Source organism: Bubalus bubalis, chromosome 1 (assembly GCF_019923935.1).
Source record: "Bubalus bubalis isolate 160015118507 breed Murrah chromosome 1, NDDB_SH_1, whole genome shotgun sequence".
Classification (NCBI taxonomy): Eukaryota; Metazoa; Chordata; class Mammalia; order Artiodactyla; family Bovidae; genus Bubalus; species Bubalus bubalis.
In genome coordinates, this window is record NC_059157.1 from 140,208,399 (window position 1) to 140,229,903 (window position 21,505).

The following is a 21,505-nucleotide window of genomic DNA, read 5'->3' on the forward strand; positions in this document are numbered from 1 at the left end:
AGCCCCCACCCCCACCCTGTTACCAGGGCAACCGTCACTAGGGGACCAGTCCTTCTCAGCCATTGGTCAGCGGTAGTGAGCGGCTCCCTCAAGCAATCAACTATCAATGAGGGACTATTTGTGGTCCTGCTCAGTCATTCATTGGTCGGTGCCACAGTGGGCCCCACCCACAAGCAAGCAGTGAGACCCTTAGGGAGGCCATTCACCCAACAATCAGTGGAGCATTTGCCCTCAGGTGGAGAGTGAGGTAAGAGGCTGATCTTAGCTTTCTCCCTGGGGCCTCCAGCTCACCCTGCCTTGGGCCAGGGAACAGGCTGGGCTAGGGTGGATATATGTCCTGCGTGGCTCCAGAGCCCTCACCAAGACCACTTAGTAGTTATGGCCCAAAGACCTTTCTCTGTTTCAAACTCAGGCATTTTGGTATTGTTTGGCCTCACTGTGCATTGGTCACATGGACTTGCCTTTAGATACTAGCAGGACTTCCCTGGTGGTCCAGTGGCTAAGACTCTACACTCCCAATGCAGGGGGCCCAGAGTTTGACCCCTGTCAGGGAACTATGAGGAGAAGGCAATGGCACCACATTCCAGTACTCTTGCTTGGAAAATCCCATGGAGGGAGGAGCCTGGTAGGCTGCAGTCCATGGGGTCTCTGGGAGTCAGACACGACTGAGCGACTGAACTGAACTGAACTGAACTGAAGCCAACTGATTTGTGGTTCACTAGGAAAATATAGCAACCCACTGCAGTACTCTTGCCTGGAAAATCCCATGGACGGAGGAGCCTGGTAGGCTGCAGTCCATGAGGTCCCTAAGAGTCCGACACGACTGAGCGACTTCACTTTCACTTTTCACTTTAATGCTTTGGAGAAGAAAATGGCAACCCACTCCAGTGTTCTTGCCTGGAGAATCCCCAGGACAGAGGAGCCTGGTAGGAGGCCCTCTGTGGGGTCTCACAGAGTTGGACACGACTGAAGCGACTCAGCAGCAGCAGCAGCAGCAGCAGGGAACTATGATCCCACATGCTGCAACTAAAGATCCCGCCTGCCCCAACCAAGACCCAGCACAGCCAAATAGATAAATACTAATATTTAAAAAAATTTTTAAAAGGATAACAAACAAGGACCTATTGTATAGCAAAGGAGACTCTGCTCAATATTATGTAACAATTTAAAAGTGGTAAAAGAATTAGATACATATGTATGTAACCTGAGTCACTTTGCTGTAGACCTGAAACATTGTTAAAAAAAGATGGCTGTTCCCTTGTTTTCTGTATATCCTCTGCTCAACAAGGCCCTGCTTCACTCAGTGACTATCCAATCCTCTTAATTACAGGACTTCATCAGTAACTGCCTGCCTGCTCGCCCCCTGGCCCAGCTGCTGGTTTCCCTGGTAACTGATGAGACAACGTGACATAACTTGCCCCTATAAATGGTAGCCTGCTTCTCTCCTGAGTAGCCAAGGCTGCTGCCGTGTCCTGCCTGCAATCTGCTACACATGGTGGAGCTGTCGTTCCAGGACCTTTTGCTTCAGACTTCTAAGATCCCTCGTCCACTAAACCACTGATGTCTCTGTCGCTGTACCTGGGGTCTTACTCAGGTCTCAAGGCTGAGCAACTACAAGGCTTCCAGGCCTGTGGGATGCAGCCCAATAATTGATGAGCAGTCAAGAAGCCGAGGAAACTCTTGTGAGTATAGAACTGTTGGGAGATAAGGTCAGGGAATGGGAAGTTATGGGGGTGATCCTGAGGTGATGGTTGTCTCAATAAGGGCTGTCTTTCTCTTCCATTATGTTGATATTTTGTTAACCTCAGGTCTCTCCACCTTAAAAGGAACAGCCCCACATTCATGGCTCACCTAAATGCATGGGGCACAGGAAAAATGCAAGGACCTGGATTAGATACAGAATATCAGCATACCCCTGAACTATCAACCCTAAACAGCTACAGAAGTGGGCTTTAGAGATGTTAACTCAGGGACAGATTTGTGAATTGGATATGGCCAGTTACCTGGAAAGGTTTGGTTGGAACCTGTGGCAACAGCAAAATAAAACTGCCATTTGTGGCCTTGTGGGGAATAGGATTAGAAAGGGATTTATAGATCTCACCTGTCTGCTACCTGTTCCACCTAAGACCAATAAGGTAATTAATCCAGGCCTGACTGGAGGAAGGCACAACCATATTAACCCTGTGGGCCTCGCCAGGATTCAGCATGGGCTCTGGGGACTGAGGGTGAAGAGATGGTATGTTACTGCCCCCTAGGACAGAAACCTCAGGGGTAGCACTATCTCAAGATGCTGTTACTGATTCTATGTTGGTCAATGGTCATGATCTTCCCTGTACAGTGCCTCTTAACAAATATAGTCTGAGCAAAGGCCATCTGTTTGCAGACTGAGCACAGTGGTGGCATCGCTGTGAAATGAGTCTGCTTGCTGGGTCTATAGAAGATACCATTGTCGTTGTCCTCTGGACTTTCATGAAAACTGGAACCTGTAACTGGCTGGCTTGCATGTTTGCCCACCTCCTGGACTCTTAATACTCTTTAGCTGCTATTGTCTGTGTTGCATTTATGGGGTCTGTTTGCAGTGCCCCCTCGTACATACCTGAGCCCAGGGATATCACAGAAGAGGGAGGGACCAAGATTGTAAGGGTCGTGCGAAATGTGCAGGGGTGAATTTTATGGTCAGGCCATTCAGGATAGCTATTTTTCTTTTGTCTTCCTTTGTGTCCATCCCTTGCTCAACAAGGCCCTGTTTCATTCATGTGACTATCAAATCCTCCTAATTATAAGGTTTCATCAGTAACTGCCTACATGCTTGCCTCCTGCCCCAGGCCCTGGTTTCCCTGGTAACTGAGGGGCCCACCTGACATCAATTCCCCTTATCAGTTCAGCCGCTCAGCCGTGTCCAACTCTTTGTGACCCCATGGACTACAGCAGGCCAGGCCTCCCTGTCCATCATCAACTCCTGGAGCTTACTCAAACTCACGCCCATTGAGTTGGTGAAGCCATCCAACCATCTCATCCTCTGTTGTCCCCTTCTCCTTCTGCCTTCAATCTTTCCCAGCATCAGGGTCTTTTCCAATAAGTCAGTTTTTTGCATCAGGTGGCCAAAGTATTGGCATTGGCAGGTCGGTATAATGCCCCGACAGGTTTCTGCCATAAGCCGTATGAGACCACCGTGGAACCGCAGAGCAGCGCTCCTTACTTGCTTCACGCAGGGCATGCCATTCATTCACACAAGCACACCGTAGAGTTAGTAAGGCACAGCAGAAAACGTGTTCACTAAGAGAACAAAGAACTAAAGCTCCAAGCATCCTTACCTTGTCCTGAAGGATCCTGGACGAGCGCCCAAGATGAAAGGTTGTTGTTGAATCACGAGAAGACACCGGGATTCTTGGCCCCCAGAGGAGAAGAATTCAATCCGCGGCCAGAGATGAGGCTTGATCGCTCAGAGCTTTTGTGTAATAAAGTTTTATTAAAGTATAAAGGAGATAGAGAAAGCTCCTGACATAGGCATCAGAGGGCAGAAAGAGTACCTGCTTGCTAGTGTTAACAATGAAGTTATATAATCCAAAGAATGTCTGGAGGTTGTAAAGACCTCATCAGACCTACTCCCATAATTTACATTTTAAGATAACACTGTCCTCAGGCAGGATACATCCTTGTAAAGACCAGGTCTACTCCCATAATTTACATTTTAAGATAACAGAAGGTTTAATCCAGAGACTGTCCTTAGGCAGGATACATTATTGTTATATAATCCTAAGGAATGTGGAGAAAGAAAAAAAGTTTGTCCTTTCTTCCTCCTTGAGAATTCCAGACCCCTTTCTCCTTGGGGACCCCTAGACTCCTTATCAACCTGCCTAGGAACTGACTCTCTCAGTTTCAGCCTCAGAATCAGTCCTTCCAATGAATATTCAGGATTGATTTCTATTAGGATGGACTGGTTGGGTCTCCTTGCTGTCCAAGGGACTCTTAAGAGTTTTCTCCAACACCACAGTTCAAAAGCATCAATTCTTCAGTGCTCAGCTTTCTTTACAGTCCAACTCTCGCATCCATACATGACTACTGGAAAAACTATAGCTTTGACCAGATGGACCTTTGTTGACAAAGTAATATCTCTGCTTTTTAATATGCCGTCTAGATTGGTCATAACTTTTCTTCCAAGGAGCAAGCGTCTTTTCATTTCATGGCTGCAGTCACCATCTGCAGTGATTTTGGAGCCCAAAGAAATAAAGTCTGTCACTATTTATATTGTTTCCCCATCTATTTGCCTTGAAGTGATGGGACCAGATGCCATGATCTTAGTTTTCTGAATGCTGAGCTTTAAGCCAACTTTTTTACTCTCCTCTTTCGTTTTAGAGGCTCTTTAGTCCTTCACTTTCTGCCACAAGGGTGGTGTCATCTGCATATCTGAGGTTATTGATATTTCTCCCTGCAATCTTGATTCCAGCTTGTGTTTCATCCAGCCCAGCATTTTGCATGATGTACTCTGCATATCTTTCTGGTGTAGTAGAAGGATGTGCATTCATCTTCTCCTGTGAGAACTCCAAAATTACAGCTCACTGCTGAACAACCATTGACAGGAGGATGTTGGATCCCACCAAAAAAAGATACCCCATGTCCAAGGGCAAAGGAGAAGCCCCAAAAAGATGGTAGGAGGGGTGAAATCCCATGTAGTATCAAACCCCATACCCACCAGAGATGCTCAGAGGGTCCAAACAAAACCTTTGTGCACACCAGGAGACCCCATAGAGACTGAGTCAGGCCTGCCTTTGAGTGTTTGAGTGTCTCCTGAGGAGATACGGGTCAACAGTGGCCTGTCACAGGGGTAGGGGCTCTGGGTGCAGCAGACCTGGGAATGGCATAAGCCCTCTTAGAGGGGGTCACCATTAACCCCACCATAGAGCCACCAGAACTTACACAGGACTGGGGAAACAGACCCTTAGAGGGCACAAACAAAACCTTGTGCACACCAGAACCCAGGAGAAAGTAGCAGTGGCCTCACAAGAGACTGACCCAGACTTGCCTGTGAGTGTCCAGGAGTCTCCGGTGGAGGTGTGGGTCAGCAGTGGCCTGCTGCAGGGTCGGGGGCACTGAGTGTGGTGCACGAGACCTTTGGAAGGAGGTCGCCATTATCTTCATTACCTCCACCATAGTTTGGCCTCAGGTCAAAAAACAGGGAGGGAACATAGCCCCACCCATCAACAGAAATTCCCCCTATAAATGGAGCCTAATCCCCTGAGTAGCGGAGACTGCTGCCATGCCTTACCTGCTGTTTGTCATGCACAGTAGGATGTCATTCTAGGACTTTTGTCTTTAGACATGTAAGATCCCCTGTCCAAAAAACCACTGACATTCCTGTTGCTATATCTGGGCTCTTTCTTCAGTCTCAAGGTTGGGCAGCTACGAGTCTTGCAGACCTCTATGGAGCATGGCCCAACACCTGGTATCCAGGAGCCAGAGACGTTTTTGCAGAATTGGAAGCAAAACAAGACTGACTTTTTCATATTCAGATTAGATAAAATGGAACCTCCAGATTCACATTGCTTGTGATAGTCTGTTCCCAAATCTCCAGCTAGCAACGCAATAAACATCAACTAATAAAACATGGGCCTTGGAATGATGTGTGACTGTTCTAAGACCTAGTCTGCTTATGATTATCAAGTGATGTATGTTTGTTATTTCACAATATCTTACTACTTTTCATAGCATGTTTCTAAGTCTGCTCTTAGCAGGGACAGGGGACAAATAGAAGAAGAACAAAACTGGGAATGTGAAGAGGAAGAGCTAGACAATACTGCTGACATGGTAAAGCCATCACCCTGGTCTCAGGTAGCTCATGTGGGCTCCAGACCCTTGACTCTTCCAGAGTAATTAACACACAAAGGAGAACACAGCATCACTCCTCAGGTGAGGCTCCCACTGAAGATGACCAGCCTTGGTTGATGAGAAGGGCATCTTCTAGGAAGGGTGTGCCAGTGGCTCCTGTCAACTTTAGGGGCATAGCTCTGGAATATTAGAAGAGAAATCTAGTGATGGAGCCGCAATGAAGTAGTGAAGGGAGTGAAGTATTTGAGCAAAAGATTCTGTTCGCTTTCGATACAAAGATAAGCTTCCCATTTAGACCCTAGTGACAACAAAGCAACAGTATAAACGAAGGAAGGTACTGAGCAAATGGTATTTAAAGAGGCACTGTTGTCTCAAGGAGAGCCTTGTTTCTAAGTTCAGTAATAACAACTCAGCCCTTTAAAATTCAAGAGGAAAACAAATGCACCCACAGACCACATGATTTTGGTGTGGTTTAGATTTCAGTTGATGCAGGGTTTGGGACTTCACTGGGTGGTGCTAATGAAACACGGGGCACGTTGACTCTTTTCTGCTTGACATTTACCTGGCTGCACGATTTCTAGCATGTTCTGTCTGACACAGGTATTTTCAGGATGGACAGATCATTCAAAATGATGCCTTTTTTTTTTTTTTTGAAGAGGTGGTAATACTAAAAAGGGAAATAGAGTAAGATCTAAGTGTTATACAAGTTTAAACTCCCAACCCTATTTAATTCATGATTCTTTCAATCATAACAGATCATTATGAACCCAGTGTCTACTTTGTTTTTGACCTCAAGTTGAATATACATGGCAGAAATCCAGAGGGAGAGCATGAAGACTCAGGTATTATATAATTTCTGGTTAATATTTATGAAAGAAAGACATTGTCATTTTAAAGCCTAAGAAATGGAAAGTTTTTTGACTTGCCAAAACATTAAAATAATATATAATTGATTGAATTGAAGATTTGTTTAGCAATAATGTGGTAAAGGTTTTGATAACCATTGCTATGTTTTAAAAGTGGTGGACAATGACACATTATATCCATTATGTAGTGTAAACTTGCTATGAAGTAGAAGAGAAACAGAGGTAAGAAGGCATCTGTCTAGGAAGTAGGTCAAACATTTGTCCAGTATGTGGTCTGAGGAAGAACCTGTGCTAGAGACAAGAATAAGTAAGAATATTCAAAAGGAAGCCAGGAACAGCTGGTCTCCAGAGCCAGGCAGGCAGGCTTGCAAGGAAATCCTAGCTCTGTTGCTCCATGATGTTGTGAGGCTATTTTGATTGTTGTTGCTGTGTAACAAATAACCCTAGAACTTGTTGTAAAGAGACAACATTTTTGTTTTGCTCCTCACCTTGAGGGACAGAACTTCAGGAAGGGTTGCACTGGATAGATCTTCTTTGTGGTCTCCCAAGGTTACACTGAGATGTTGGCCTGATCTGCCATTATCTGAAAGATTGCGGTTGGACCAGATATGAGAGCCAGATGGAGGCTGTCACCTGGGAGCTTGGCCATGTTCAGGGGATGCTCCAGCATAGTGGCCCTTGGAATGGCAAACTTCTTAGCTGGTGGTCGTCCTTTGCCAGACTAAGTGTTCCAATGGAGGCTGGTGGTAGATGCATGGCATTTATAATGAAAGCTTGAAAGTTGGTCATTTCAGTCATTGCTCTGTTGGTAAAAGCAGTCACAACCCCAGGGGTAGGAATTAGACTCTGCTCTTTGACTGAAGGGGCTTCCCTGGTGGCTCAGCTGGTAAAGAACCTGCATGCCAATGCAGATGACACAAGAGACATGGGTTCAATCCCTGGATTGGGAAGATCCCCTGGAGAAGGATATGGCAACCATTTCTTTACAACCAATTGCTCCGGTATTCTTGGCTGGAAAATTCCATGGCCAGAGTTGCCTGGTGGGCTACAGTTCACAGGGTCACAGAGTCAGACAGGACCGAGTGCGCGTGCATACACACACAGTGACTGAGGTGGCAAGGCCACACTGTGGAGGATGGGAGATGCGGTTGCAGCCATCTTTCTAAATAAAATCTGCCAAATGGCCTTGAGAAAAATAACTTCTAAAGTTTAGTTTCCCTATATGTAAAATGGAAATAACAATATTCTATAAAAGATTATGATAACTGAAAAAAAATGTGCTTTTAAGAGGCTTAGCCTGGTGCTGGAAACCTAGTGAATGTTTAATCAATGTTTGCTATTAATGGTCCTGGCACTTGGGGTGCTGACTCTAGCTCCCACTTTTACCAGAGCAGGATATGAAGCCATGTCACATCTCTTTGTGATATTCAAACTACCAGTGCCTCTGACTCCCCTCCTACCTATCCATAAGGAGATTCTTCTCTCACCCCTAGGATCTGACCTCCTGTGACATTATCAAAACACTCATCAAGTGTCATCCACTTTCTTGACACTGCCCCTTGGGTTTCATCTTTGCCAGAGACATTCACTGACTGTGGTAGGCATCGCCACAAAGGCTGCTCAGGCTCTCCTCTTCTGAACCCTGTCTTCTCTTCTCAAGCTCCAAACTATCCCTCCAGGCCTTTCCCTCCCTGAAGAGAATTCCTTCTTTCACTAAGAGTAGAGATCCCTCCAAGTGGGAATTCTCTCATCCCTGTCTTCTCCATTTCCACACTTAGTGCCACCTGCACCCATCATCATTTTCTCACCTTATGTCTCAAAATGAAGACATAGATCCTCTGGTTTCTAAGCCTGGGTCCCTCAGTCCTAAACTCTGTTCCCATCCTTTCTCTGTCCTCTGGAACATCGCTACACCGATGATGCCTTCTCTCGTATCTTCTGCTGCTTCCTCTAGACCGGCACCTTCCCTTGAGTCTATCAAATGCTGAAGCCTTTCCTAGTTTACTATGAATAAATCAAAACTGATCAACTATACCGTTTCTGCAGTCTTGTTCCTCTGGCAAGCTGCTGTACCCACCTGTTCTTCACACCAACCTCACTACCTACAAGTCCTTGTCACTATTCATTCTTTACTCCCTGTAGTATCTCCTGCTCTGTCTTTCTAGAAACTGTTCCTGCAGAGGAACCTTGGGGCCTCTTGATTTAAATTGCTGTTTTGAGGTGGCTTGTTAGACAGTAGAAGTTAAATACCATAGTGATCAAGCCGAGATCTTAACCCATGTGAGGACTGCAAAGTCTTCTTCCCTTCCATGTCAGCATGTCCTAGAGAGTAAAGCTGATGTATTCTTGTGGGGGCTTTGACTTTCAAGTGAAGGAGTTAGAATATCTCAAATCTGGTTGTTTGTCTCTTTTTAATCTGAAAGGTTCACACTAAGGAATATTGTGTGTAAAGGGAATGGGGGGCAGAGTTTTAAAAGAATCTCTTGGGAAGGTTTTGTAAAACCTGTGTACCTCTCTTCTACTCTCTCAGCTCTTTTGTAATTTACTCCCTCACATAAAGGTCGTTGGGGATGTTTGGAGTCTGTTTCTACACCCTTGTTGATCAGACCAACATTTTTCACCTGCAAAGACTCAAGGGCCTAGAGGGGCCAAATACTTGCTTAAAGTGTCAAACCTGCTAAAATGCCAGGATTTTGTACTCTGTTTTAACATATCTATGCATCCATATTTTTACTTGTTTCTCTAAATGTCTGGATATCTGTCCACAGCAAGTCAAGCAATACAGAGGTTTATAAAAAAACTTCAGTCTCTTTTTCTACTTTACTATTGAGGTTATTACTTACAACAGTTTGATAACCTTTCATACTTTATGCTAACATTTATTTTATCAGTGATATATTTCCAAGTAAGTAAAAATGGTCTAATTTTTCCCATTTTTAAATTTATAGTTGACATAAAATGTACCTCTTTAAAGTATACAGTTCAGTCATTTTTAATATATTAAACAAGGTTATGCAACGATTATCTCACTTCATACACTTTCATTACCCCTAAAAGGAGGCTTACCCATTAGCAGTCACTTCAGTGGTAGTGACTATTAACCTACTTTGTCTTCATAGCTTGCCCACACTAGACATTTCATATAAATGGAATCATACAATATGTAGCCTTCTGTGTCTGAATTTTTCACTCAGCATAATGTTTTCAAGGTTCATCTTTGTTGTAGCGTGTATCAGTACATTCTTTATGGTCAAATAACTTCATTGTAAGTTATAGACTACATAGACTACATTTGCTTATCTCTTCATCAGTTGGATATCTAGCTATTACAGGTTTTGTGTAGTCTTAAGTGTTATTTCTCCTGGATATGTACCTAGGAGTAGAATTGCTGGGTCATACAGTAATTTCATGTTTAACTTTCTGAAGAATTGTCAAACTGTTCCAAAGCAGCTACACCATTTTACATTGCCATCAAGTATGAGAGTTCCAATTTCTCCAAATCCATGACCATGTTTGTTGTTATCATCTTGATTATGGTTGTTCCTGTGTGTAATGTGATATTTCATTATGGTTTTGATTTAGGAGTAGTCATGTCTAGCATCTTATGTGTTTATTGGTCACTTGCATCTTTTCTTTGGATAAATGTCTATTCAAATTCTTTTTTAATCTGATTTTTTTTGAACTGTAGTAGTTCTTTATATATTCTGGAAACGAGTTCCTGACTGAATATATAATTGGCAAGTGTTTTCTCCCCTTGTTTTTACATTCTTGTCCTTGATGCACACAAGGTTCAAAATTTTAATAAACTAATTTATCATGTGTATTGTCATATCTAAAAAACTGTGGCCTAACCCAAGGTTATGAAACTTTATGTTCTAGACATTTTATAGCATTAGTTCTTACACTTAGGTCATTCCATTTTGAGATTATTTTTTCTATATGGTATGAAATAAGGGTACAGATTTATTCTTTTGCATATGGATTTTCATTTATCCCAGTTTTTGTCAAAAGATGGTCCTTTCTCCATTAAATTGTCTCAATGCCTTTGCTGAAACTCAATTGATCTTATATGGGTTCATTTCTGAACTCTCAATTCCATCACATGTATCTGTGTTTATCCTTATGCCATTACCACACTGTCTTGATTATTGTAGCTCTTCTGTATTTCTGAAATTGGGAAGTGTGAGACCACCAACTTTTGTGGGGTTTTTTTTTTTGCAAGATTGTTTTGGCTAATCAGAGTCCCCAAACTTCAACATAGATTTTAAAATTGGAGTGCCAACTTCCTTAAAACATCTGGAGTTTTGATGAAGATTACATTGAATCTGCAGATCAATTTGAGAACTTCTGACATCTGGATTTTGAGACTTTCAATCCATGAACAAGAGATATTCTTCTATTTATTTAAGTCATTCTTTTAATGATTTCTGGTTTCTGGTGTACAAGTCTTATACTTTTCATTAAACTTATTTCTAAGAAGTTTTGGTACTGTCATAAATAGAATTATTTTATAATTTTATTTCTTTTCATGGCTCCTTGCTATTATATAGACACACAATTGACTGTTACCATATCCTGCAGTTTTGCTGAATTGGTTTACTAGCAATTTTTTGGTTAGGGTTTCAGTATAAGATCATGTCAACTGCAAATAGAGTTTTATTTTTTTGCAGTTTGATACTTTTACTTTTTTTTTTAATAATTATAGTTAAAACCTTTAGTACAACATTGAAAAGATGTAACAAGAGTGAACATCCCTCATTTGTTCCTGATCTTTAGAGGAAAGCTTTCAGTTTACCGTAGGTTTTTCTTTTTTTTTTTTTTTAATTTTATTTTTAAACTTTACATAATTGTATTAGTTTTGCCAAATATCAAAATGAATCCGCCACAGGTATACATGTGTTCCCCATCCTGAACCCTCCTCCCTCCTCCCTCCCCATTCCATCCCTCTGGGTCATCCCAGTGCACCAGCCCCAAGCATCCAGTATGGAAAACCGTAGGTTTTTCATAGATCCTCTCTGTCAGGTTGAAGAGGTTCCCCTTACTGTTTTGAGTCTTTCTATGATGAAAGACTAGGTTTTTTCCTAATACTTCACGTGTATATTGAGATGATCATCCTTGTCCTTTATTCTATTAGTATGTGTACCAAACTAATTTATCACGTGCTGAACCCGCTTTGTGTTCCTCAGATCATTTGTCAATGGTTTATACTCATTTTTATGCTACTGGATTCCATTTGCCCATACTTCGTGGATTTTTACATCCTTAGTAATAAGGGATATTGATTTTTTTTCAGGCAAGGTTTTATTGGTCCCTGCTACAGCAGAGGGGAGTGAGAGCAAACAAAATTTCCCTTGCTTGCTCCCTCCCCGAGGTGGGAGTGAGAGTGTCCAGGGGTCTGACTGGAGGGGTGGCTTAGTTGTTTTGCTTATCCCTTAGATAGTATTGTGTGCAGGGGGCATGCACAGTACCCTGCTTTTGCTCCTGACCCCCTGATTTTGCTCCACACTCCTCAAAATGTCAGTTGGGTTTTTTGGTCTCTTTGAGTCTTTTGTCCAGAATTTGCCCCAACTGCACATACACAGTTATTTTTAGTCCTGTATGGTCTCTCTGTATTTTGTTGCTTGAGGTGTATCCAGGTGCAAACACTGCAGCAGAATCCCAGGTCCCAGCCTGTCTCATCCCCTCTGAGAGACTCTAAATCCTTACTCTTAATCGGTAAGGGAGTAAGGATCTCTTCTTCTGAAACTTCTTCCTGCTGGACAGGGGCCGCAGACCCTAGCCCATCCTAGAGAAGTGGAAGTCCCTTGCTGACTGCTTCAAGGACCTGTAGGGAGGGACCTGGGCCAATTTCCACTGGGATGGGCTGAATTCCTTGAGCCATCACAGCCTTACTTCAAACTGTTAGAGTCTAAAAGACGCAAACTCAACCAAAAGGTTAAACAAACAAGGGCTAAAAAGGAGATGAGAACAATAGCCATCAATTAAGTTCAGTTCAGTCGCTCAATTGTGTCTGACTCTTTGCGACCCCATGAATCGCAGCACGCCAGGCCTCCCTGTCCATCACCAACTCCCGGAGTTCACTCAGACTCATGTCCATCGAGTCAATGATGCCGTCCAGCCATCTCATCCTCTGTCGTCCCCTTCTCCTCCTGCCCCCAATCCCTCCCAGCATCAGAGTCTTTTCCAATGAGTCAACACTTTGCATGAGGTGGCCCAAGTACTAGAGTTTCAGCATCAGCATCAGTCCTTCCAATAAACACCCAGGACTGATGATCTTCAGAATGGACTGGTTGGATCTCCTTGCAGTCCAAGGGACTATCAAGAGTCTCCAAAACTACAGTTTGAAAGCATCAATTCTTCAGTGCTCAGCTTTCTTCACAGACCAACTCTCACATCCATACATGACCACTGGAAAAACCATAGCTTTGACTAGACGGATCTTTGTTGGCAAAGTAATGTCTCTGCTTTTGAATATGCTATCTAGGTTGGTCATAACTTTCCTTCCAAGGAGTAAGCGTCTTTTAATTTCATGGCAGCAATCACCATCTGCAGTGATTTTGAAGCTCAAAAAATTAAAGTCTGACATTGTTTCCCCATCTATTTTCCATGAATTGATGGGACCAGATGCCATGATCTTCGTTTTCTGAATGTTGAGTTTTAAGCCAGCTTTTTCACTCTCCTCTTTCACTTTCATCAAGAGGCTGTTTAGTTCTTCTTCACTTTCTGCCATAAGGGTGGTGTCATCTGCATATCTGAGGTTCTTGATATTTCTCCCGGCAATCTTGAGTCCAGCTCATGCTTCTTCCAGCCCAGCGTTTCTCATGATGAACTCTGCATAGAAGTTAAATAAGCAGGGTGACAATATACAGCCTTGATGTACTCCTTTTCCTATTTGGAACCATGTGTGGTTCTAACTGTTGCTTCCTGACCTGCATACATGTTTCTCAAGAGGCAGGTCAGGTGCTCTGGTATTCCTATCTCTTTCAGAATTTTCCACAGTTTATTGGGTTCCACACAGTCAAAGGCTTTGGCATAGTCAATAAAGCAGAAATAGATGTGTTTCGGGAATTCTCTTGCTTTTTTGATGATCCAGCGGATGTTGGCAATTTGATCTCTGGTTCCTCTGCCTTTTCTAAAACCACCTTGAATATCTGGAAGTTCATGGTTCACATATTGCTGAAGCCTGGCTTGGAGAATTTTGAGCATTACTTTACTAGCATATGAGATGAGTGCAATTGTGTAGTAGTTTGAGCATTCTTTGACATTGCCTTTCTTTGGGATTGGAATGAAAACGCACCTTTTCCAGTCCTGTGGCCACTGCTGAGTTTACCAAATTTGCTGGCATATTGAGTGCAACACTTTCACAGCATCATCTTTCAGGATTTGAAATAGCTCAACTGGAATTCCATCACCTCCACTAGCTTTGTTCATAGTGATGCTTTCTAGGGCCCACTTGACTTCACATTCCAGGATGTATGGCTCTAGGTGAGTGATCACACCATCATGATTATATTAGTCGTGAAGATCTTTTTTGTACAGTTCTTCTGTGTATTCTTGCCATCTCTTCTTGATATCTTCTGCTTCTGTTAGGTCCATATCATTTCTGTCCTTTATCAAGCCCATCTTTGCATGAAATGTTCCCTTGGTGTCATGAAAGGGCCTAAAAAGGGAAGGGACCAGGTTAACTTTGGGAGGGTCTTCTTAACTGTTGACCAGAAAAGAGAGGCAATATTACCCTGCCAAAGTTAGGAAACCACTTGGCCTGGGTGTATATTTCCTTAATATTAACTTTTACCTGTCCTTTTACATTGATCTGAGTACAGCAGGGAGTATTAGTTATTACACAAACTCTGCCTTGTTCTGCCGGAAGGCAACCAGGGGCCAGATAGTTATCAAGAACCATCTCAGCCAGGGCAACAAGAGAGGCCCCAAGACCCATTAAGGCTCTTAAACAGGAGCCAACCCACTGTATCATTTTACTTATCTGTTGATGGTGACTGCCTTTTGAATAGGTGCCTCAGGTCTTCCACTAGCTCACAGGTAATAATATTGTTGTTCTGCTGTGACCTGCGGGGTTTCTGAAAGTAAAAGCTTGAGTCTGGACAAATGTACCCAATTAGATATCCCTTGCAGTTTGATAGCAGTGGGGGGTGGTTAAAAGTACTTTATAGAAGCTCTTCATTTCAGCAATAATGGGTCTTGGGGACCCCTCCTTCTAGGCTTTGAGAAGAACTTGGTCCCCGGGGTTTATCTGTGCAGGAATTGCTCCTTCCTCTGTATTTTAGTGGGAGTCAGCAGTGTCTTGTGGGCATAGTCCTGGACTGCCTCCTGAACTTGTCCTAAATTAATATCTTAGGGCCGAATTCACATCCTCACCCAGTAGAATGTCATGGCCTCCATAGCTCATTTCAGATGGTCTAGGTCTCGACAGCTCCTGGGGGTGACATGGACGCTGAGGAATGCAGTAGGAAGCAAGTTCGTTCAGGGATCATGAGTTTCTTGGCAGAGGTTTGCTAAGGTTTACTTTAAAGTATGGTTCGTTTTCTCTACCTTCTATGAAGACTAGGGATACCAAGAGGTGTGTGGCTTGTAATCTATCCTGGTGTAAGCCTCTGTGTGATTTTGGCTACAAAAGAAGAACCGCTTTCACTTTGGAGGGACTTTGGAAGTCCACACCAAGGAATTAGTTCTCTTAAAAGGGACTTACCAGGGCTTCTCAGGTGGCTCAGTGGTAAAGAATCTGCCTGCCGATGCAGGACAGGGATTCGATCCCTCGTCTGGGAAGATCCCTCATGCCTCAGAGCAACTACGCCCCTGAGACACAACTATTGAGCTTGTGCTCTAGAGCCCGGGAACTGCAACTGTCGAGTCCACGTGCCACAGCTACTGAAGCTCACGCACCCTAGAGCCTGTGTTCCACGTCAGGAGAAGCGACCATGATGAGAGCCTGTGCTCCACAGCTAGGGAGTAGCACCCGCTCGCTGCGACTAGAGTAAAGCCCATGCAGCGATGATGACCCAGCGTAGCCAAAAATAAATACATTATTTTTTAAAAGGGGACTTGCATTTGAATCAGTTCTAATGAGATGGATGAAACTGGAGCCTATTATACAGAGTGAAGTAAGCCAGAAAGAAAAACACCAATATAGTATACTAATGCATATATATGGAATTTAGAAAGATGGTAACGATAACCCTGTATGCGAGATGGCAAAAGAGACACAGATGTATAGAACAGTCTTTGGACTCTGTGGGAGAGGGAGAGGGTGGGATGATTTTGGAGAATGGCATTGAAACTTGTATAATATCATATATGAAACGAATCGCCAGTCCAGGTTTCATGCATGATACTGGATGCTTGGGGCTGGTGCACTGGGACGACCCAGAGGGATGGTACGGGGAGGGAGGAAGGAGGGGGGTTAGGATGGGGAGCACGTGTACACCCGTGGCGGATTCATGTTGATGTATGGCAAAACCAATACAATATTGTAAAGTAATTAACCTCGAATTAAAATAAATAAATTTATATTAAAAATAAAAAATAAATAAAAATAAAAAAGGGACTCGCTGACTTCCATAGCCTTTTCAAATGGACTGGAGAAGGCTTCAACCCGTTCTGTGAAAGTATCAACAAACACCAGAAGATATTTATATCCTGATCATGGAGGCATTTGAATGAAATCCAACTGCCAGTCCTTCCCCAGATATGTCCCTTTGCATTGAATTGAGTTATGAAGTGGGGATTAGATGGGTCTTTGGGTTATTACCGGCACATAAATCATAGGCAAGCATTACTTGCTTTTACTGCTCTTGTAAGCCTCTCCTCTGAAACTGCCTTTTGCATCAAGTCCCATAGTACATCCCTCCCATAATGGGTGGCATATGTAAGCTCTTAGTGAGCTTCCATTGTTGGGTTTCAGGGATTAGAACCCTATCCTTCTTTTTATGCCAGCCTGTGCTTCCCTTCTCATAGCCCCATTTTTAGTATTTTCTTGTTCCTTTGGAGTTATTAGGGGATGCCAGGGAGTTCAGGGGGACCAGTCACTAAAGCACTAGAGTCATAACTTGTTCAGGGTCCTGAAATCTAGCTGCCTGTTTTGCCATCTGATCAGCTTTCCTAATCCCTTGGCTCACAGAGAACCCATCCCTCCGATGGCCCCTACACTCACAAAGGACCCATCTCCCTGATGGCCCCTACAGTGGATTAGTGCTACCTGGGTCGGGAGCTGCACTGCTTCTAAGAGTCAGAATCAAATCTTCGTGTTTTCTGGGTGAATTTCCAGCAGTTAACATTCCTGTAGTTCCAAATGGCAGCATGAGTATGTAGCATGTGGAACCCATGTTTAGAGTCAGTAAAAACATTTAATTTCTTTCCTTCCCTAATTGAAAATCTCTCATTAATGCAATTAGTTCAGCCTTCTGGGCTGATGATGGGTGACAGGGTCTTGGATTCTATGACTTCATCTTGAAGAACTATGGTATATACCACGCTTCTGGTTCCCATTTCTACAAAACTGTTTCCATTAGTTAGCCATTCGACCTCAGACAGGGCTGTCAAGAGGCTCATCAGACCTGCTGGGGTAAGTTTGTTCTGTGGTCTCTCTGCACTGATGCAATAAGTCTCTACTCTAGACTTCTAGGAGCAGAGTTTCTGGGTTCAGGGTTTGGGACAACTTTAATGTCTGGGATGTCCATTAGGAAGGCCTGATATCATTTTAACCCTCCTCCAGTCAACCAATGATGTCCTTTGACTTCCAGTACAGATTGTACCTGATGAGGGGTTAACACATCTAAGTATTGTCCCTGGGTGTACTTGGAAGCCTCATTAATGAACAGGGCTGTAGCTGCTACTGCCTGCAGGCAGCTTGGCCATTCCTGGGCCACTGAGTCCAGTTGCTTTGAAAAGTATGCCACTGGTCTCAGATCCAGTCTTGGGTTTTGGATCAGGATTCCTAGTGCTATCCCTGACCTCTTGTGAACATATATCTAGTTGTGCTGTGCAGGCTTCTACATTTGAAAGTCCCGATGCTGGTGTTTCAACTCAATTCAGTCTTTAGAGTCTCAAAGGCCTGATGGTGGTCCTTAATCCATTGAAATAATTTCTTTTTACTTCCCTTTAGAAACTCATAGAGGGGTTTTGCTATAAGGCCATAATTTGGAATCCAGATATGACAGAACCCAGCCATACCAAGGAAGTCTTGGAATTGCCTTTCCGTTGTTGGAGATAGTAATGCAATAATTGCTATTTTTCGAACTATGGCCAGAACTTTTGTCCCTGGGGTCAAAACAAATCCTAAATATTGAATCCATTGCTGTGAGATCTGAACCTTTGTTGAAAAGACTTTATATATCCATTTTTTTGCCAGAAAATTTAGAACCATAACAGTATTTTGACCTGAATCTTATTTGGTCTCACTATTTATCAATAAATCATCAACGTATTGAAGGAAAGTTCCCTTCTCAAGGCTCAATTCCCTTGCTGATTAATGCATTTCTTAAAAAAAGGGAGCTGTTCCGAAAACCCTGTGGAAGCACTGTCCATGCATGTTGGGCATCCTCCAGGGTGTCAGGGTCCCTTCATTCAAAGGCAGAAATGTATTGAAAGTCTGGATGTAGGGGAATAGAGGAGAATACATCTTTAGGTCCAAAACAGAGAAAGCCAGGTGCTCCCTGGCACTTGGATGAGGAGGGTGTATGGGTTTGTCATCAGTGGGTGAATAGGGATGACTGCCTCATTCGTTGCTCTTAAGTCTTGCTCAAATTGGTACTCCCATTAGGCTTCTGAACTGGGAGGATTGGGGTTTTGCAATTTGGAGTCCCCTCAGAGCCTCAGGCTGTAAGGAATCTTGTCTCTTCCAGGAGTATTTTTCTCAAGCCTTAACCTTATTTTTATTAGAGGAATATATTTTGTCCTTCCTGGCACCAAGGTATCCCAAGCTGCAGGATCTACCTGTTCTCTCATTTCCTGGGGCATGTCTAGGGCAATATTTTGATGCCCACCAGATGGATCATCTGGGGCTACTAATAGATGCATTCTCTGCTCAGATTTTTCACCTCTTTGGACTTCACCCTATCCTAAGAATATACTAGCTTTTATTTAGCAAATCTCTCCCAAGGAATGAAACAGGGCATTCTGGCATGTACAAAAAGGAGTGAGAAATAATAATAGACTCCATTCTGCAGCAAGGATAGATGTAAATCACCAGGAGCTTTGGCTGTCCATCAACTCCCGTTGTAATATAGTCCACAGATAGAAAGGGGGATGGCCAGCCAAGTCAGACCAGAGCAGGCAGCTCCAGTGTCTACAAAAAATTGAGTTCTACCTGATACATCAAGGGTGACTCAGGGCTCCGCTGGAGTAATGAGAATGGATCAAGTGGGATCAAAAGCCAGGCAGGCCCTTGGGCCCCACCATTCGATGTGTGGAAATTTCCCATCCAAGACATTCGCAAGGAACTGGGGCTGGTCGGGGTTGACCCTATGCATCCCACAGAAGGGCACTCAGGACATTCTTCTGTCCAGTGTCCCCCTTTCTGACAAAAGCACACTGGTTCAGGCCTAGGAGGCTTCCGGCCATCTTGGCCCTGCAGGGTCCCCTCGAGGTGGTGCGTGAATCAGAGCAGTCAAGATCTGTTTTTTGTTTTTCAAGATCTGGTTTTTTGTTTTTGTTTTTTATTAGCCTCTTATCTTTATTGGCCTCTTCTGTTAAGTCTTGGCTGTTATAGACCTTGAAGGCCCCCTCTACCAAGGTTGACAGTGGGGTTTGGGGCCTAGCCTTAAGCTCTTGTAATTTTCTCTGGATGTCAGGAATAGCATGGTTGATAAAAATGCATAGCCAATAGTGTCTCCCCCTCAGCATCAGGATATGTACTGGTTTGAAGGCCCCTGTCTCCCACTCAGAAAGATTCTGGGTTTTCATCTTTTTCCCGTGTAACCTCTCGTTCAGTTCAGTTGCTCAGTCGTGTCCGACTGTTTGCGACCCCATGAATCGCAGCACACCAGGCCTCCCTGTCCATCACCAACTCCCGGAGTTCACTCAAACTCACATCCATTGAGTCGGTGATGCCATCCAGCCATCTCATCCTCTGTCGTCCCCTTCTCCTCCTGCCCCCAATCCCTCCCAGCATCAGAGTCTTTTCCAATGAGTCAACTCTTCTCATGAGGTGGCCAAAGTACTGGAGTTTCAGCTTCAGCATCATTCCCTCCAAAGAAATCCCAGGGCTGATCTCCTTCAGAATGGACTGATTTGGTCTCCTTGCAGTCCAAGGGACTCTCAAGAGTCTTCTCCAACACCACAGTTCAAAAACATCCATTCTTTGGTGCTCAGCTTTCTTCACAGTCCAACTCTCACATCCATACACGACCACTGGAAAAACCATAGTCTTGACTAGATGGACCTTTGTTGGCAAAGTAATGTCTCTGCTTTTCAATATGCTATCTAGGTTGGTCATAACTTTTCTTCCAAGGAGTAAGCGTCTTTTAATTTCATGGCTGCAATCACCATCTGCAGTGATTTTGGAGCCCAAAAAAATAAAGTCTGACACTGTGTCCACTGTTTCCCCATCTACTTCCCATGAAGTGATGGGACCAGATGCCATGATCTTCGTTTTCTGAATGTTGAGCTTTAAACCAACTTTTTCACTCTCCACTTTCACTTTCATCAAGAGGCTTTTGAGTTCCTCTTCACTTTCTGCCATAAGGGTGGTGTCATCTGCATATCTGAAGTTCTTGATGTTTCTCCCGGCAATCTTGATTTTAGTTTGTGCTTCTTCCAGTCCAGCGTTTCTCATGATGTACTCTGCATATAAGTTAAATAAGCAGGGTGACAATATACAGCCTTGACGTACTCCTTTTCCTATTTGGAACCAGTCTGTTGTTCCATGTCCAGTTCTAACTGTTGCTTCCTGACCTGCATATATGTTTCTCAAGAGGCAGGTCAGGTGCTATGGTATTCCCATCTCTTAACCTCTCGTACCTTATCATAATTTACAAGCTTCACCATACACGTTTTCATTCCTTCTGATAGGCAAGTAATATAAAATCTCATCCAAGCCTGGACTACACAGTCTTCATGGTTCCAGTGTGGGTCATGTTCTGGGATTGCATCCCCACCTGCCTGATGAATCTGATGTGGATTGGTGGTCAGTAGGCCATCTGTGTGTTCCCTGGCCTTTCTCAGTATAGGCTCCTTTTCATTCGGGGTGCAACAGTGGTCCAGGGTAGCCATAATGTCCTGCCAGGTGAGAGAGAACATGAATCCTCGCATTATAAGAGCATCCCTGAACTTGTCAGAGTTCTCTGGCAAACCTCTCCTTATAGATAAACCGAGTTAAAGATCTCCCTTTGGGATGTTCCAGAGGTCCCTTGAAGCAAAAATTGTAAAAGCTTAAAACACCTGGTCAGATAGAATCATCCTAATAGGTTTCTGTGAAACAATGCTTACTCTTTGAGCTAAGGTGGGAAAAAAATAATCAAAGGTAAATACAGATCACTTAAAGGCACAGGAACTCATACAAACTGTTATCAAAAGTAGCATTCCAGAACAATTTTTTTCTTATGAGAAAGAGAAGCCAAATTCAGTCTTGCATCAGCCTTCTCTTAATAAAAATCCATCTACCTAATTAAATATAATCCATCCTTAGAAAATCCTGACCACATACACAATTCTTTTTATCAATATTCTGCAAACCTTCTGCATCTTTTTTTAGCCATACTTTGCCTTTATTCTTTTCCCATTCAGAAAGCAGGGTAGGACAAAATCACCCTTTTCCCTTCCAACATAATATATTTCCATTCCTCATACCTTGTTTTATG

At 43.5% G+C, this 21,505-nt stretch overlaps 1 long non-coding RNA gene across 1 annotated transcript; it reads left to right on the forward strand.

Annotated features, from left to right (window-relative positions):
* Positions 1-232: 232 nt before the first annotated feature.
* On the forward strand, positions 233-11,171 carry LOC112577799. Its single transcript, XR_003102047.3, has 5 exons — positions 233-247; positions 1,331-1,682; positions 5,730-5,907; positions 6,582-6,668; positions 10,954-11,171. It is a non-coding gene; the product is annotated as an uncharacterized LOC112577799 (long non-coding RNA).
* The last annotated feature ends 10,334 nt before the right edge of the window (positions 11,172-21,505 follow it).